Source organism: Triticum aestivum, chromosome 2B (genome assembly GCF_018294505.1).
Source record: "Triticum aestivum cultivar Chinese Spring chromosome 2B, IWGSC CS RefSeq v2.1, whole genome shotgun sequence".
Lineage (NCBI taxonomy): Eukaryota > Viridiplantae > Streptophyta > Magnoliopsida > Poales > Poaceae > Triticum > Triticum aestivum.
In genome coordinates this window covers 575,687,216-575,707,082 of record NC_057798.1, presented here as the reverse complement: position 1 = coordinate 575,707,082, position 19,867 = coordinate 575,687,216, and positions in this window count along the sequence as shown.

Genomic DNA, 19,867 nt, shown 5'->3' with positions numbered 1-19,867 from the left:
GACCAAGAGAGGGAATAATGCTATCTTCATAGTCATTGACCGTATTTCCAAAGTGGCTCACTTCCTACCTGTTCGAGAGAGTATCACTGCTAGTCAGCTCGCTGACTTATATATTTCTCGAATAGTGTCACTTCATGGTGTTCCCCTAGAGATCAATTCAGACCGTGGTAGTCTTTTCACTTCTCATTTCTGGGAGAGTTTCCAAACTGCCATGGGAACCCATCTTTCCTTCAGTACCGCTTTCCACCCTCAGTCGAGTGGTCAGGTGGAAAGGGTCAATCAAATCCTCGAAGACATGCTTAGAGCTTGCGTTATCTCATTCGGTATGGATTGGGACAAATGTCTTCCTTTTGCCGAGTTTGCTTATAACAATAGCTATCAATCCAGTCTCAAGAAAGCTCCTTTTGAGATTCTCTATGGACGAAGATGTCGAACACCATTGAACTGGTCAGAAACCGGTGAAAGACAATTCTTTGGACCAGACATGATCCAGGAGGCAGAAGAGCAAGTTCGCATCATTCGTGAGAATTTTAAAACAGCCCAGTCTCGTCAAAAGAGCCAGTATGATCGACATCATAAGGATATGACTTAAGAAATTGGCGACAAAACTTATCTTCGGGTTACTCCTTTGAAGGGTACCCATTGTTTCGGTATCAAGGGAAATTTGGCTCCTCGTTACATTGGTCCTTTTAGCATTCTCGCTAAAAGAGGAGAGGATACCTACCAGTTGGAACTACCCCCACATCTTTCTCGAGTTCATGATGTCTTCCACGTCTCTCAACTCAGGTGTTGCTTCTCGGATCCCATCCGCGGAGTGGACCACGAAACGCTTGATCTCCAAGATAACCTCACATATCGAGAGTACCTGATTCACATTCTTGATCAAGCAGAGCGTGTCACTCGACGTCATAACATCAAGTTTCTCAAGGTTCAGTGGTCTCATCATTCCGAGAGAGAAGCTACTTGGGAGCGAGAAGATCGTCTTCGACTGGAGTACCCCGCTTTCTTTCCGTCGACCCCTGAATCTCGGGACGAGATTCTTTCAAGTGGGGGCGAGTTGTCACATCCCTAGTTCTGGTATGCTCGAGGCCAGCTAGTCATTTGTGCATCATATTTAAATTCCATTTAGTTTGGAAATGGGGATTTGTGAAACCCTCAGAATCATTTTTGGAAATGACCCAAATAAAAATTGCTCCAAAAAGGTCCAAGAAAATGCTCATGTTGCTCTCAGAAAATATTGGACAGAGATAAAAATCAAACCAATATTTTTAAGAGCCCATAAGTATTTATTTTGGGCATTTGGAATTAATGCATAAATATTTGCATTGGATATATATTTGTTATATATATAATATATGTCCAAAAATTATGCCATTTGTTGAGGAGCTCTGGAATAATACCACTAGTTCCTATAAAAATTGGCATAAGTAAATAAAATGATTTAGTAATATTACTAAATCAAAACAAATGTCAGAAAAATAGAAAAGAAAAAGAAATGGAAAACCTACATGTGCTTACCTCTGCAGCCACCTGGCGGCCCAAGTGGCCAGCCCAGCAGCAGCCCGGCCCACTGGCTCCTCTGTCGTCTTCCTCCCCCTCGCCCAAAGCAGCTGCGTGGCCGGCATGCCGCAGCCGCGCCACGTCTCCGCCACCTCCTGCTTCTCCCTCCCGTCGTCTAGATGCCCCGCACTTCGCCACGCGCCCCCCCGGACCCTCTCACTCTTCCCCAGTTCTCTCCCCTCCTCTCCCTCGCTCTCTCTCTCGCGGCCGAGATCACCGTCGCCGCCGTCCACAGCCACCATGGCCTCGACCACTGCCGCACCTCCCCGACGTGCTCGATAGCTCCGCCGCGACCCCCTCTCCCTCCTCACCGAGCCAAGCAACCCGGGCGAGCTCCGCTTTGTCCTCGGCGCCATCGTCTTCATCTCCGGTCGCCGGAGATCGTCTTCGCCGCCCCGCCGACTCCAGCCTTCTCCGAGCTCTCCGACGACGCCCGCCGGCCCGCTGTGAGCCCCGCTCTCATTCCCCCCTCCTCTCCTGCCTCCCCGTGCACCGTAGCCGCGCGCCTGCTCGAAGCCGTGCTCCGGCCGCCGCCCCGAGCTCTGCTCCGGCGAGCTCCGGCCACCCCTCCTCCTCCTTCCTGCCCCACCAGATGTGCGAGAGCCCGGGCTACGCCCCGGTGCCCTTAGCCGCTGCCCTCGTGGCCTGTAACGCGGACACCACCGTGTCCCGTGGTCGCCGGCGATGACCTCGCCGGCCTGACAGGTGGACCCCGCCGTCAGGTGATTAGTTTAAGCTAATCACCAACTAACCTAACCCCTGACGCTGACATGTGGGCCCCAGTGCACCCCTAATCTTTAATTAAGCTAAGCTAACCCCCATGTTTAACCCGTGTCACTGATGTGTGGCCCTTACATGTCAGGTTTGACCAGTCAGCGTTGTTGACTTGCTGACGCAATCATGACGCAGTGCTGACACAATTATTTATTTTCTAGATTTATATTAAATCAGGAAATTCCAGGAATTGTTATAAACTTCAAAAAATCATAGAAATTCAACCGTAACTCAGATTAAAATAATTTATATATGAAAAATTATCAGAAAAATGCAATCTATCCATCTGTTCTAGTTTCATCCATGACAAACCAACTTATACCTACTATAAGTGAAACACTAAATGGCTTATATAAAGAGCTTATTTTGGTGATGCATTTGAATCTTTGGTTCAAATGGATTTCACCCAAATAAAAGCTAGTTGCATTAGCTTAATCAGCATCACATCTACATGCCATGTTCATGCATCATATTGTTGCATATGCTTGTGTATTGATTGCCGACACCGTTCCTTCTCGATAGGTCCTGCTCCGGAGACCATTCTAGAGTACCTGTCTGAGGAGTAGTGCCTTCCTTGTTGATATACCAGGCAACCAAACCCCCTTGTTCATTCTGATACAATCCTACTCTCTCGCTCCTGCTCTCAGTTATTGCATTAGGACAACAATGTTTCAACTGCTACTTTGTGCTGCGGTAGTTGAACCCATTCCTCTGCATGACCTGTCATTGCCACAGTAAATAGTTGAAACCCACTAGCATGTGTAGGAGTTGATTGAGCCATGTTGTGTTCCTACCATGCCATGCCTGCTATTGCTTAGAGTTGTGTCAGGTCTGATTCATTGGGAATGAATTGGAGTGTTACGATATGTTCTAGTGCTGAGAGTTAAGTGTGTGAACGCGATTTGGTAAGGGTAGCGATGAGAGGCCATGTAGGAGTACTTGGTGGGTTGTCTCACTAGAACCGTCCTTAAGCACTGAGTTCTATGTATGTTGTCCAATGACTCGATACTACCACACATTGGGCTCCGGGCGCTCCAAGCCCTCTCGACTTATTAACCAACTTGATCTCTGTCCAGGAGTCGCAACTAGTTTCTGGTGTTTGTAGGTAGTGTTAGTAGTCTACCAAGTGGCACCCGGCCAGGTGGGCTTGGGACAGACTAGGCACAAGTGGCACGGTGTACCAAGCGTAGATCCATCTGGCGAGGTGGGCTTGCGAACCCTACACACATCATTTGGGGCCGTGAGCGACACCCCGGCCGGATCTCCTTGCGGATGGAATCCGAATAGGCGATAAACCTGGATTAGAGTCTTGTGTGGTTAGTCAGGTCGTGGCCGACACCCTTGCCAGTCTTCCGCTTGAAGGTTGCCAAGATACATGACGTGTGCATGGCGGTAAGTGGCGAGAGCATGTGTGAAGAAGTACACCCCTGCAGGGTTAACATGATCTATTCGAATAGCCGGGTCCGCGGTTATGGACTTCTTGGATGCTTACATGGTACATAGATAACTTGAAGTGGATACTATAAAATGCTCAAGACAAGTGTGAGTGCTATGGATGGCCTTCTCGTAAGGAGACGGGGATGAATCCATAGTAGTGTATTGTGTGGTGATTAGTGGACTCGTGTGCGCCATATCACCTCAAAGAAGTTCTGGTAGTCGTAGAACAGGATAGCCATAGAGTCAAAGCTAGCTTGCTGCAACTAAACCCCACATTACCCCTTGATACAAGTGCATGTATGATAGGATCTGATGTAAGTCTTGCTGAGTACCTTTGTACTCATCTTGCTTTATTTATGTTTTTGCAGCGGAGACTTCGGTCTTACTAGTGTTCTCATGGACTTCGACATGTAGCTTGTACCTCAGCTACGATCTTGATAGGATGTTGTAGATAGTCAGGCTCTTCAGCCTTTTTCATTTGTAGATGTCTGTACTCAGACATGTAATGCTTCCGCCTGTTGCTTGTTTGCTCTGACTGTTGGGTCATGTGACCCCTGTTTGTAGTAATGTTATGATGGCTCTTTGAACCTTATCTATATGAGTGGTTGAGTTATGTTATGATGACATGGTGTACAGCACATACTTGCATGTTATGCGTATGTTTAATGTGTATTGCTATGTGTGGGATCTGACTATCTAGTTGTTTATCCTTAGTAGCCTCTCTTACCGGGAAATGTCTCCTAGTGCTTCCACCGAGCCCTGGTAGCTTGCTACTGCTCCGGAACACTTAGGTTGGCCGGCATGTGTCCTTCTTCGTTCCTGTGTCTGTCCCTTCGGGGAAATGTCACGTGGTGTCTACCGGAGTCCTGTTAGCCTCTACAGCCCGGTTTACCGGAGTCCTGCTACCCCAGTTGCTACAGCCCAGATTCACTCGCTGATGACCGACACGTTCGATGCTGGGTCATGTATGCATGTCCCTGTAAGTTAGTGCCACTTTGGGTTCACGACTAGCCATGTCAGCCCGGGTTCTTTGTCATATGGATGCTAGCGACACTATCATATACGTGTGCCAAAAGGCGCAAACGGTCCCGGGCATGGTAAGGCGACACCCGTGGGAATACCGTGCGTGGGGCCGCAAAGTGATATGAGGTGTTACATGCTAGATCGGTGTGGCATGGAATCGGGGTCCTGACAACGCAAACACCAAATAACATTTATTTAGGTTCAACACTAATCCCGAAAGTATAGGGAGTGTGCGATGATGATCATATTAATCTTGGAACCACTTCCAACACACATTGTCACTTCATCCTTAACTAGTCTCTGTTCATTCTGCAACTCATGTTTCGAGTTACTAATTTTAGTAATTGAACCGGTATCAAATACCCAGGGGTTGCTACAAACTCTAGTAAAGTACACATCAATAATCTGTATATCAAATATACCTTTGTTCACTTTGCCATCCTTCTTATCCGCCAGTATTCGGGGAACTTCCGCTTTCAGTGACCATTTCCTTTACAGTAGAGGCACTCAGTTTCAGGCTTGGGTCTAGCTTTGGGTTTGTTCATGGGTGTGGCAACTTGCTTGCCATTCTTCTCGAAGTTCCCTTTCTTTTCCTTTGCCCTTTTTCTTGAAACTAGTGGTCTTGTTAACCATCAACACTTGATGCTCTTTTTGATTTCTACCTTTATTGATTTCAGCATCGTGAAGAGCTCGGGAATCTTTTCCGTTATCACTTGCACATTATAGTTCATCACGAAGTTCTAATAGCTTGGTGATAGTGACTAGAGAATTTGTCAATCACTATCTTATCTGGAAGATTAACTCCCACTTGATTCAAGCGATTGTAGTGCCCAGACATTCTGAGCACATGCTCACTAGCTGAGCTATTCTCCTCCATCTTGTAGACAAAGTATTTGTCAGAGGTTTCATACCTCCCGACATAGGCATGAGTTTGAAATACCAATTTCAACTCTCGAAACAGCTCATATGCTCCGTGGCGTTCAAAACTTTTTGAAGTCCCGGTTATAAGACGTAAACCATGATGCACTAAACTATCATGTAGTCATCATATTAAGCTTGCCAAACGTTCATAACGTCTGTATCTGCTCCTATAATAGGTCTGTCACCTAGCAGTGCATCAAGGACATAATTCTTCTGTGCAGCAATGAGGATAATCCTCAGATCACGGACCCAGACCGCGTCATTGCTTCTATCATCTTTCAACTTAGTTTTCTCTAGGAACATATCCAAAAACATAGGGGAGCTACAACGCGAGCTATTGATCTACAACATAATTTGCAAATACTATCAGGAGTAAGTTCATGATAAATTAAAGTTCAATTAATCATATTACTTAAGAACTCCCACTTAGATAGACATCCCTCTAGTCATCTAAATGATACGTGATCCAAATCAACTAAACCATGTCCGATCATCACATGAGATGGAATAGTCATCAATGGTGAACATCTCTATGTTGATCATATCTACTATATCATTCACGTTCGACCTTTCGGTCTATAGTGTTCTGAGGCCATATCTGTATATGCTAGGCTCATCAAGTTTAACCCGAGCATTCCGCATGTGCAAAACTGGCTTGCACCTATTTTCTTTGAACATAGAGCTTATCACACCCAATCATCACGTGGTGTCTCAGCATGAAGAACTTTCGCAATGGTGCATACTCGGGGAGAACACTTATACCTTGAAATTTTAGTAAGGGGTCATCTTATAATGCTACCGCCGTACTAAGCAAAATAAGATGCATAAAGATAAACATCACATGCAATCAAAATATGTGATATGATATGGCCATCATCATCTTATGCTTTTGATATCCATCATTAAAGCAACGGCATGGTCTCCATCATCACCGGCTTAACACCTTGATCTCCATCGTAGCATCGTGGTCGTCTCGCCAACTATTGCTTCTACGAATATCGCTACCACTTAGTGACAATGTAAAGCAATTACATGGATTTTGTATTTCATACAACAAAGCAACAACCATATAGCTCCCGCCAGTTGCCGATAACTTTTACAAAACATGATCATCTCATACAACAACGTATATCACATCATGTCTTGACCATATCACATCACAACATGCTCTGCAAAAACAAGTTAGACGTCCTCTACTTTGTTGTTGCAAGTTTTACGTGGCTACTACGGGCTTCTGTCATGAACCATACTTACCTACGGCACAAAAACCACAACGGTGATTTATCAAGTTTGTTGTTTTAACCTTCACATGGACCGACCGCAGTCAAATTCAATTCAACTAAAGTTGGAGAAACAGACACCTGCCAGCCTCCTTTATGCAAAACTAGTTGCATGTCTGTCGGTGGAACCGGTCTCATGAACGCGGTCATGTAAGGTTGGTCCGGGCCGCTTCATCCAACAATACCGCCAAATCAAAATAAGACATTGGTGGTAAGCAGTATGACGATCACCTCCCACAACTCTTTGTGTTCTACTCGTGCATATCATCTACGCATAGACATAGCTCGGATGCCACTGATGGGAAACGTAGCATGCAATTTCAAAAAAAAAATCCTACGCTCACGCAAGATCTACCTAGGAGATGCATAGCAAGGAGAGGGGGAGAGTGTGTCCATGTACCCTCGTAGACCGAAAGCGGAAGCGTTAGCTTAACGCGGTTGATGTAGTCCAACGTCTTCTCGACTTATTCAATCAAGCACCGAACGTACGACACCTCCGAGTTCTGCACATGTTAAGCTCAACAACGTCCCTCGAATTCTTGATCCAGCAGAGGGTTGAAGGAGTAGATGAGTTCCATCAACATGACGGCATGCTAACGGTGATGGTGATGTGATCTACACAGGGCTTTGCTTAAGCACCGCGAGAATATGATCGGAGGCGTAAACTGTGGAGGGGGCACTGCACACGGCTAAGAGCAATTGGTGTGTCTTCTAGGGGCGCCCCCTGTATATAAAGGAGGGAGGGAGAGGAGGCCGGCTGTCGGTGTCAAAACCGGCGGATCTTGGGTAGGGGGTCCCGAACTGTGCGTCTAGGCGGATGGTAACAGGAGACGAGAGACACGATGTTTTTACCCAGGTTCGGGCCCTCTTGATGGAGGTAAAACCCTACGTCCTGCTCGATTAATATTGATGATGTGGGTTACAAGGGTAGATCTGCCACGAGATCAAGGAGGCTAAACCCTAGAAGCTAGCCTATGGTATGATTGGTGTTCGTCCTATGGACTAAAGCCATCTGGTTTATATAGACACCGGAGAGGGCTACGGTTACACAGAGTCGGTTACAATGGTAGGAGATCTACATATCCGTATCGCCAAGCTTGCCTTCCACGCCAAGGAAAGTCCCATCCGGACACGGGACGAAGTCTTCAATCTTGTATCTTCATAGTCTTGGAGTCCGGCCGATGATGGTAGTTCGGCTATCTGGACACCCCCTAGTCCGGGACTCCCTCAGTAGCCCCTGAACCAGGCTTCAATGATGACGAGTTCGGCCCGCATATTGTCTTCGGCATTGCAAGATGGGTTCCTCCTCCGAATAATTTATAGAAGATTGTGAACACCAGGATAGTGTCTGGCTCTGCAAAAATAAATCCCACATACCACCGTAGAGAGAATAATATTACACAAGATCTATCTGCTGACGTATTCTTTGGTGTAACGTCACACCACTTCCAAGCCTTTACTCGAATTGTTTTTATTGTTCCACCTCAGCGTGTTTAGCGAGGCAGTTTCCTTGGCACGTCTTGTCGAAGCAGAGATAGTGTTCCCCTTATTCCGGGATTCCCATTAATACGGACGTGGGTAACCCAACCGCGCCCGTTGCCACGCCCCCTCCATTGAAGGCGGGTTCCAAACGGTCACGGGGACGGCTCTTGGTATTCTTCCTCTTTATAATGAGACTAAGGCCCGTTCTTTTTATTCAATCCTCTATCGAATCCGCCCCTCTCCCTGAGTTCCAACACCCAGGGCTCCGAATTCAGGTACCTTCGATCCTCGACAATGTCGGGTCCTGATCTACGAGGCCGGTGGATGCCCACCTCCATCACGGAGGAGGGCGTGCTAAAGCTGAGAGATGCCAGGTATTTAACCTACGAGATTTCGCATAGGCTTCCTGCCCGAGGGCAAGTTATCCCAACTCCCGAGCCTGGCGAGATCGTCGTGTTCACGTCTCACTTCCGTCGGGGTTTAGGCTTCCCGACGGATCCCTTCATGAGGGGGCTCATGTTTTACTATGGGCTGGAATTCCACGACCTGGCTCCGGAGTCCATCCTCCATATCTCATCATTCATTGTCGTTTGTGAAGCCTTCCTCCGCACTACCCCTCACTTCGGCTTATGGCTCAAAACCTTCAACGTGGAGCCGAAGATGATCGAGGGGGGTCAGGCAGAGTGCGGCGGGGCGGTTATAAGCAAGAGGGCCGAAGCTCCATGGCCCAAGGGCTCTTTCCAAGAGGAGCTCGGCTTGTGGCAACAGGAGTGGTTTTATATCACCGCTCCCCGGGGCAGCAGGTAGAAGCCGCCGCCCGTATTTTGCTCAGGCCCTCCACAGTAGCTGACGTCATGGGTCAACAAGGGGTGTGACTCGGGGCCGCCCAAAGACGTCCCCATGTTGCAGGACCGGATTCGAGGCCTCCAAGAAAGGGAGATCAACCTGGTCGCAGTGGTGCAGGTCATGTTGATCCGGTGCCTACTGCCCTGCAAATGTCGCCCCCTCCGCCTGTGGGAATTTAATCCGGAGGGGCCGCGAGCTCTTCAATACTTCATGGGTTTGACTCGCATGGAGATGTATAAACTGTTCTTCGGATCGCAAGAGGCGCATCCGGAATTGACTGGGGACGCTGGCCTAAGCTGCAATCGCCCGGATACTCAAGTAAGTAGCCCTGTGTCCGGACACACCATCCATTTATTTATCGTGAGCTTGCCTTTTAACCAGCTATCCCTGGACAGGAGTGGATAGCGCAAGCAAAACTGATACGGTGTCCGGCCCCCCTCCCTGAGACCACGCAGGATCCCGTGTTAATCAAAATGTTGGAGGTTGCACCTTCAAATGAGGGCGAAGGGGAGCACGGGGAAACTGTCACCTCTGCCAAGGAGGCGTTTAGTAAGGGAGGAATCGAGAGTCCCTCCTTCCAGGGGGAGAAGAGGAACGCTTCCGAAGACCCGGAGGCCAAGGCCTCAAAGCGGGGAAAGAAATCTGTACCGGAAGGTCCTGCGCCAGAAAGCGCCCCGGCCGTACTGTCTCCTCGGAGGAATCAGCCCTCTAACGAGCCGTAAATGAAAAGGGGGATTTTATAATTATCAGACACCCCTGCTTAATGTCTAAAGGTAACAAAGTTTTTACCTTGTAGTTCGGATCCCAGCCCATCTCAGCACGTCTCATCTTCGGGAGACCTTCGTCCGGAGATGATGGAAAGCTAAACGCCTTCATCTGCCGCCCCATCGTGTGGGGCGGACGACCCTGAGGTGTCGTCACGGAGGGTCTCCCCGAATCCGGCGGGACCGGAGAATTCGGCGCCCATTGGAGTACGGCCGGTGGAGCTCCAGGATTTTCTTAAGAGGGCGTCCATGTCTGAAGATCACCGCACATTAATGGGTGATGTGATTGAGAGGATCTCGTCCGCCAAAACCGGGTTGTATGAGGCCGTCGGAAGTTTACTGACGGGATTTGAGGTACGCAAAAAATGACATACATGTTCACAGTTTTGCACATGAACTGCGCCCTGTATAGATAGTAGCCCCCGAGACTTGGTATGCTGTCGAAAACGACAGCGTGCCTAGGATCGTAATCTCAGTTATTAACTGTCGCCTTTCCCATGCAGGTGGCGGAACGTTCGGTGGCCAGCCGGACTGATGGATTTGCCGAGCTGAAGAAGCAACTCGACGCTGCAGATGCGGACATCTCACTGGTCAATAGACGACTTGATGAGTCACAAGGTATGTGGTTGCCCCGCGGTTGGTTAGTAAGGGAGCTGACGCCCATTCCTTACAAATTGTATGCTTAGATGCAGATGGTGCTGCTGCTGTGGAGGACCTTCGAGCAGAACTTGCTCGGGCCAAGGAGCAAGCCAGAAAAAGCGAGGCGGCTGCCTTGAAGGCAGCGGAAGCGCTAGAAGCCAAGAAGGCTGCTCATTGCCGAAGCAGGGAGGAGATGGCTGGAATGGCCATGAAATTAAGAGTTGCTACCGACCGCCTGGAAGTTCTTGAAGGAGAACGCCGAGCGGAGCGAGAGGACCTGAAGAAGGCCGATGCCGAGGCCAAGGATGCCCGTAGTGCGATGCGGGATATGAAGGAGGAACTGCGTCAGGTCGGAGACATTGTGGCTGGAAAGCCCTTTATGCTGCGTAGGAAGTTCACGGATCCGAAGTATGCTCAGCTCGGCCGATTGTACGGTGCGGAGGATCCTTATCTGGACTTGGCGGCGAGTGCGGCTAACGTAGTCGTGCACTTTCGAAGCCAGGAGGATCATGAAATGGAAGAGCTTTTCTGGTCTCAATTCCATAGTATGGAGCGTCCACTTCCATTGAGTGATCGGCTGGTTGAGTGGGCTGAGCTGAATAGATTGTACGGACTGGCCATGACGGATGTGGTAACTCATCTGTGGCCGAAAAGGCCCAAGCCGAAGAGTTATTTTGGCTTGTTGCAGCAATTCCTTGGGGCAGTGCCGCATATTAAGGCGATGAAGCGGTCGGCATGCATAGAAGGTGCGCGGATGGATCTCGCCCGTGGTAAAACATACTGGGCGGAGATGGATGCCACCGATGTTGCATCCCGGGGTTCGGACAAAAGCCGATTCCCCTCCGAGCATTACTTTGAGGAAGTCCTGCAGGGCGCTCGTATAATAGAGTCGCAGTGCTCGAAAGATGTTATGTTTGAATGACATGTATGATTTCTAAGATCATGTTTATAATGCAATGACTTTCTATACTTGTGTGTTCAAGTATTGAACTATCTCCTGTGCGGCCGTATATGTATGTATAATCTGAAAGATGGCAGTCTTTGGCCTCAGCCCCCACGCACATGGTGCGGGGGTGTTTGCAACAAGAAAAACGCTTTTTCACACTTAATCCAACGTCTTGGTCCTTTTAAGGAGGTGATAGCATAGCAAACTAGGCAACCGGACTATAATGCTTTATCACTTTCACTTAGCCATAGGAGCTCGAATGTGGGGCTACTATATAGCCCCTGATGGCACTGCGTTTCTCTGAACTTGGGGCGCGTATGTGCCTGACCGGGAAGCGGTCCTTCGTCAAAGCGGAGGAATTCTAAACATTCCAATGGTAGATCGAGTGGTTGCCCAGTCTCTCGCTATATCATGACAGTCAGTTTTCGGCTTTCTCTACTGAGGTGCTCTCCCGGCCGAACTGGGGCACAATCGCAGTAGTTCTCCTGGTGCCGCGTTAGCCGATGATATGGAACGTAAGGCAGCAAAACACAAGAGCCGGGCACACCCAACATTTGACCAAAGACATGATTCGGAGCTGATGCATATAAGGCCTAACTCGAGACGCCGAACACTCCCTGAGGTGTTCGGTCTTTATGATATCGGGCAGAATAAACGCCCTAAGCCCCTAGTGTCCAGGTACAGGCGGGAACTTCTGACGTGGTCGATGCCAAAACGCCAGCCTCCTCCTCGGCTCTGGTAAGAAACCAGGGGATGTTTATCAACAAGAGACAGTGAGAAAGGTTTACGTAGGGTCTTAATCTGAAAAGAATCCTTGCAACGGGTCCCTACTGCACGTCTGCGCATGTGTCTCTGTTGTGCTGTATCCTGGACGGGTGTAGCACGTGCTTCATCTGTAAAACAGAAGGACTTAGTTTCTAAGAAATATCGTGCAAAAAGTGTATCAAAATAAAGTATAATTTGGAAGATGAAGAAAGTTGAGCTTTATTAGCTTTCATCATGTATGCGCGCGGCCCCCTAAAAAAAGGGGTATGTGGCTGGGAAGCCCCTTGTTAAGTTACGCCGGACTCGTCTAACCATGTCCGAGGTCTAAATGACCTGTTTTTAGGGGCTTTGACCTGCAAGGTCGGAATAATGTGTGGCTGTCTAGGCAGCTGCACATTCTCCATGGTCGAGAGACACCTGGAGTCTTAAGAATATGCCACGTGGACCGGGAATTTTTAAGCGTAAGAGACGCGTAATGTGGTATTGCATTAAAGCGGGCGAAAGCTGCACGCCCCAGTAGTGCTTATGGGCTACTGCTAAATGGGGCGATGGAGGGTGAGCTTTTCGCGATGGAGGTTGTCGGATGAACCGAACATGACCCCTAGTGGTACAGAGCCTGTAAAATTGGCTAAAAAGGCCTGGCGTCACTCCTTTGAAGGAAGTGCTTGCTATAGCGAATTTTGGTGGGTTCTATCCCCAGTCTGCGGACGGTGTCCTGGTATAGCAGGGGCCGCGCTATGTGTTATCACGTGAAGTGAGTTCACTGTTTTGACTTCTAATGGGAAAGTCTTTTGGTTTCCGGAGCGCTGCTTTTGGGTTTCGTCACTTTCACTTGGTGTGTCGAGCCCTTTGTGTTCGGCGTTAAGTCGGCCGGACTACTTGAAGATCCAACAATCTCTATGGGTATGGTTTGCAGGCCTCCCGGAGGTACCGTGTATTTGACATAGTCTATCCAGAATCTTGTTGAGGTTGGATAGCTCGTCACTGTTATCCTCTAAGGGTAGTGTTTTGTTGTTCGGCCGAGAGCTTTTGAATCTGGCATTGACCGCCGTACTACTTGGGCCATTCTCCTTGTTCCGGCGCTGATCTTTTTTGCGTCGTGATTTCTCATTTCTATCCCTGATTTCGGATGTACTCGGGTCGCTGGTGCTGCATCTAGCCAACCAGTTGTCTTCCCCCGTGCAAAAGCGGGTCATGAGACTTGTTAGTGCGGCCATTGTTCTTGGTTTTTCCTGGCCGAGGTGTCTGGCGAGCCATTCGTCTCGGACGTTGTGTTTGAAGGCTTCTAAGGCTTCAGCGTCCGGACAGTCGACTATTTGGTTCTTTTTAGTGAGGAACCTATTCCAGAATTTGCGTGCTGATTCTCTGGGCTGTTGAGTTATGTGACTTAAATCATCTGCATCTAGAAGCCGGACATAAGTCCCCTGAAAATTTGCTCGAAACGCATCCTCAAGCTCTTCCCAACTCCCAATCGTATTTTCTGGGAGGCTTTTAAGCCAATGCCGGGCCGGCCCTTTGAGCTTGAAGGGAAGGTATTTTATGGTATGGAGATCGTCTCCTCTTGCCATGTGTATGTGTTGGATATAATCCTCAATCCAGACTCCGGGGTCTGTTGTTCCGTCATATGCCTCTATGTTTATGGGTTTAAATCCCGCTGGAAATCCATGATCCGGTACCTCGTCGGTAAAACATAGTGGGTGTGCGGCGCCCCTGTATTTGGGTGTGCCGTTGTCTTCAAATGCTCGGCTGGTTGTGTTACTTCCTGGAGTCTTCTTTTTTGGCCCATAGATAGACCTGGCCAGGTTATCCTTTTTCTGAAGATCTTTATGCTGATCATATGCCGGCTTGTGTGTGGCGCCCCGTGTTGCTCTTGGCCTGTCATCTGGTCGTCTATCCGGCCAGGCGGCCCCTTTCTTTTTTGACTGCGGGGGCTCGAACGCCTCCTCGTCAAATTCGGGCAACAGCTTGCGCTTCGGGTAGCTCTTTGTCTAGTGACTAGTGCCATATTTATCTGCGGTGTTGAGTACTTCGCTCCATCTCATTCTGAGTGTGTCTTCCGCTGTTTTGAGCTTCCGCTTTTGCTTCTTCAAACTTCTTGCAGTGGCGACGAGCCTGTTATGGAGATTCATATGCTCTGGTGATGTGAGATCATCTTCGCCGGGGATGGGTTGCTTGTCCGGTTCATGTCCGGCTGGCTGCTTGTTGACGTGTGCGTCGTCCACTGCTTCACCCTGCTCTAGGGACGGGTCCAGATGGGTACCGTTTTTGTCGATGCCGGTCTTCGGGCGGCGCTTGCGTCGCCGCTTTGTTTGTCTGTTGGGGGAGTTGTCCTTCGCCACGTCCCGTTTTTCCTCATTGTCGCTTCCTTTTGGTGTGTCCACCATGCATACGTTGTGGGATGGGGTGGCTTTCCTGCGCCCGTTAGGCGCTGGTTCTTGGTCGTCCCCGACATCGTCGTCCATACCGTCCATGTCCTCGGAGTCGTAGTCTAGCATGTCAGTTAAATCGTCGACAGCGGCTACCAAGTGGGTGGTGGGTGGGCTTTGAATTTCTTCGTCGTCCGCATCCCAGCCGTCCTGACCACAATCTAGCCAGGTCTCTCCTGATAATGAGAGGTATTTTAGCGAACTCAAGATGTTGCCGAAAGGTGAGTGTTGAGGGACGTCCGCTGCGGTGAACTCCATGATCGGCGCCCAGTCGGATTCGATCGGGGCGGGTGCGGGAGGTTCGGAGTCCGGCGAGGAGTCCGGCACCTTGGAGTCACGAGCTTTATGAGGGACGAAGTCAGTGTTCGGCTCTATCGCCGTAGAGGTTGCAGCCCCCAAGGCGGTGTCTAGGCATCCATCCTCGATCTGCGGAGCTGGCTCCGAATTGAAGATCGGAGTGGTTTCGAGTGCGGCCTCCAGGGTACTGTCCGGCGGCAGAGCTAAATCATGCCCATCGTGACAGTACGGCACGCTCGGCTGTGGCTCGAATCCGTTGAGGATCAAGTCCCCACGGATGTCAGCCGTGAAGTTCAAACTTCCAAATCTGACCTGACGGCCAGGGGCGTAGCCTTCGATCTGCTCCAGCTGGCCAAGCGAATTGGCCCGCAGTGCGAAGCCGCCGAATACGAAGATCTGTCCAGGGAGGAAGGCCTCACCCTGGACTGCATCGTCGTTGATGATCGAAGAAGCCATCGAGCCTATCGGTGACGACACAGAGGAACTCTCAATGAAAGCACCAATGTCGGTGTCAAAACTGGTGGATCTCGGGTAGGGGTCCCGAACTGTGCGTCTAGGTGGATGGTAACAGGAGACGAGGGACACGATGTTTTTACCCAGGTTCGGGCCCTCCTGATGGAGGTAAAACCCTACGTCCTGCTTGATTAATATTGATGATGTGGGTTACAAGAGTAGATCTACCACGAGATCAAGGAGGCTAAACCCTAGAAGCTAGCCTATGGTATGATTGTTGTTCGTCCTATGGACTAAAGCCATCCGGTTTATATAGACAGTGGAGAGGGCTAGGGTTACACAGAGTCGGTTACAATGGTAGGAGATCTACATATCCGTATCGCCAAGCTTGCCTTCCACGCCAAGGAAAGTCCCATCCGGACACGGGACGAAGTCTTCAATCTTGTATCTTCATAGTCTTGGAGTCTGGCCGATGATGGTAGTTCGGCTATCCGGACACCCCCTAGTCCGGGACTCCCTCACCGGCCCTAGGCGCACCCCAAGTGGGAGGAGTCCCACTTGGACTCCTAGTTGGATTCATTCCCCCTTCCTTTTACTGGAGGGGGAAAGGGGGAAGGAGAGGGAGTAGGAGAAGGAAAGGGGGGTGCCGCCCCCTTCCCGAGTCCAATTCGTCCTCCTCCCTTGTGGGGGCACACCAGTCCCTTATGGGCCAGTTAGCCTCCCTCCTATGGCCCATATAGCCCATATCTTTCCCCAGGGGGTTCCGGTAACCCCTATGGTACTCCGGTATGTACACGATACACTCCGGAACCCTTCCGGTGTCCGAGTACTACCTTCCAATATAGCAATCTTTACCTCTCGACCATTTCGAGAATCCTCGTCATGTCCGTGATCTCATCGGGGACTTTGAACAACCTTCGGTCGCCAAAACACATAACTCATATAATACATATCGTCATCGAATGTTAAGCGTGCGGACCCTACGGGTTCGAGAACTATGTAGACATTACTGAGATACCTCTCCGGTCAATAACCAATAGCGGAACCTGGATGCACATATTGGTTCCCACATATTCTACGAAGATCTTTATCGGTCAAACCGCAATGTTAACATACGTTATTCCCTTTGTCACTGGTATGTTACTTGCCCGAGATTCGATTGTCGGTATCTTCATACCTAGTTCAATCTCGTTACTGGCAAGTCTCTTTACTGGTTCTGTAATGCATCATCCTGTAACTAACTCATTAGTCACATTGCTGGCAAGGCTTCATATGATGTGCATTACCGAGAGGGCCCAGAGATTCCTCTCCGATACTCGGAGTGACAAATCCTAATCTCGATATATTCCAACCAACAAACACCTTCGAAGATTCCTGTAGAGCATCTTTATAATCACCCAGTTACGTTGTGACGTTTGATAGCACACAAGGCATTTCTCCGGTGTTCGGGACTTGCATAATCTCATAATCAGAGGAATATGTATTTGACATGAAGAAAGCAGTAGCAATAAAACTGAACGATCATTATGCTAAGCTAACGGATGGGTCTTGTCCATCACATCATTCTCCTAATGATGTGATCCCATTCATCAAATGATAACACATGTCCATGGCTAGGAAACTTAACCATCTTTGATCAACGAGCTAGTCAAGTAGAGGCATACTAGGGACACGGTGTTTTGTCTATGTATTCACACATGTATCTAGTTTCCGGTTAATACAATTCTAGCATGAATAATAAACATTTATCATGATATAAGGAAATATAAAATAACAACTTTATTATTGCCTCTAGGGCATATTTCCTTCATGTGAACCACTTCAGCATCCTTATTTCTATGAATTTCATGCACCAATCTAATTTATAGATCATCGTGTTAATACTTGTCGCAAAAATATTTGCGATACCGTGAGGTCTTCGGTATGGAACAGTTCCAGTATCTGTTCCACTGGAGTACTCACGGTACCATAAATACTTTTTAAGCCGCCTGTATAAGCTTTTTGCGGGTGGGATGTGGTTGCTCTGCTAGAGTTTCTCTTAGGGATCCTACGAGGGTTAAGAGCATCTCCAGTCGCACCCCCAACAAGCCCCCCTCCCAACGCCCATTTTATTGCTGACGCCAAAAAATCGGCCCAGTCGCGCCCCGAGAAGCCCACTTTTTGCCGTTTAGGGCCGAATTTGGTGCCAGCGGATCCAGGCTGAACCCGGTGTGGTGGGGGTGCCCGGGGGCGTCGGGGAAATAGTTTTGGCGCGAAAGCCTGGCGGTCTCGCCGAGTCAGCGACCGGGCACGTTTGTCATCCTCATCACCTCGGTTTCCCGTGGAGAATCAATGCAAAGGTTGTCGTGTCGGTCAGCCTTCCAATGATGCCTCATGAGCGGCGCAGTGAAGGTGCGGCGACACACGTCCCGCCCACTCCCGCCACGCTTACACACGGCAGCCGCGCTCTCACCGCCCACACACGGCTATAAAAGCTGCCCCTCCCTCGCCGATGAGCGCACACCCCATCGCTAGAACCCTCTCCCACTCTCGACCTATCACCGCTGACGCGCGTCTCTCCTCTCTCCCCTACAACGAGCATGGTCGGGCACTACCCAGGCGATAGTGCGGCGGCCAACGACTTCGGCCGCGCCACAAGCACGACGACGAGGCACGCTTCCTCTACGAGGCCGACTACCCGGCATGGCCGAACATGTGGTTGCAGGGCTCCTGGAGGCTTAGTGTTGCCAGCGTCCCGGGGCCTCCAGCGACAATCGGAGCTGATTGGCGCACCGAAATCACACGCATACGGTCCTCGCTGCCGGAGCAGGTGCAGAACTAGCCAAGGTATGCCCCCAGCAGCAACGCACTGTGGACGGCGTACTTTGGCCGGTGCCTCACGGAGCAGCTCGCCTCCACCAATGGCGTCGAGCCCCGTGGCCACCTCAACTCCAACGTGCAGCGCCAATGGTGGGGCATCCCCAGCCGCACCCTTGAGGCTGTCCTCAAGTACATCAAGGCCGGCAACACGCCGCACCTGGAGTACCCGGCGCCCATCTCCTTCTCTTGCCGCCGCGGCAGCTCCTGGACTCCGCGGCGAATGGAGATGGCGTCCTACTCGTTGTCTTGTTACCTCTCCTCCGGCTTGCAGGCACTCCGCCCCGTCAAGCTGGAGCCACAGGAGACGCCGCTCCGGCGCCGCACCCGTGGTGGCGCCCTCGTCATCAACGAGGGTGGCCGTGGCCCCTCTCCTCCCTCTTTCCGCCTCGTCAGGCCAAAGAACGAGTCGGGGCTGCTCCCCGTGAAGAAGGAGCACGAGGCCATGGCCGCCGCCGATGAGACCGCCCTCAAATGGGCGCGGGTGGACTATGTCCGCGAGGAGATGGCGCGCCAGCGCCATGCCCTCGAGGAGATTGCTGCTCGGTGTTGTCGGTGTCAAAACCGGTGGATCTCAGGTAGGGGGTACCGAACTGAGCCTCTAAGGCTGATGGTAACAGGAGGTGGGGGATACGATGTTTACCCAGGTTCGGGCCCTCTCTATGGAGGTAATACCCTACTTCCTGCTTGATTGATCTTGATGAATATGAGTATTACAAGAGTTGATCTACCACGAGATCGTGATGACTAAACCCTAGAAGTCTAGCCTATATGATTATGATTGCCTCTACAGACTAAACCCTCCGGTTTATATAGACACCGGAGGGGACTAGGGTTATACAAAGTCAGTTACAGAGAAAGGAATCTACATATCTGAATCACTAAGCTTGCCATCCACGCAAAGGAGAGTCCCATTCGGACACGGGAAGAAGTCTTTTGTCTTGTATCTTCATAGCCCAACAATCCGGCCCATGTCAATAGATCGGATGTCCGAGGACCCCTTAATCCAGGACTCCGTCAATAGCCCCCGAACCAGGCCTCAATGACGAGGTGTTCGGCGTGTAGATTGTCTTCGGCATGGCAAGGCGGGTTCCTTCTCCGATTACTTCAAAGTACCTGACTTAAAGAGCAGTATCCGGCTTTTCATTTAATGGCACGCTCATCGGCTTCTGCACCTTCATGATTTCAGCTTCCACATGTCGAGCGAATACGAGAGGTCAGGGCATTTTTGCACATACCACCCTGACCATGTAAGAAAGTTGTATATTTAAAGAGATGGGGATCTTCAGATCCATTCCACACCAAGCGAGGAATCCTCAGAGCTAGCCAGCAGAAACCGTTCCAACATGGCTAGCACGCCCAGCTCTCACTACAAAAAAAAGACACATCCGTGACATT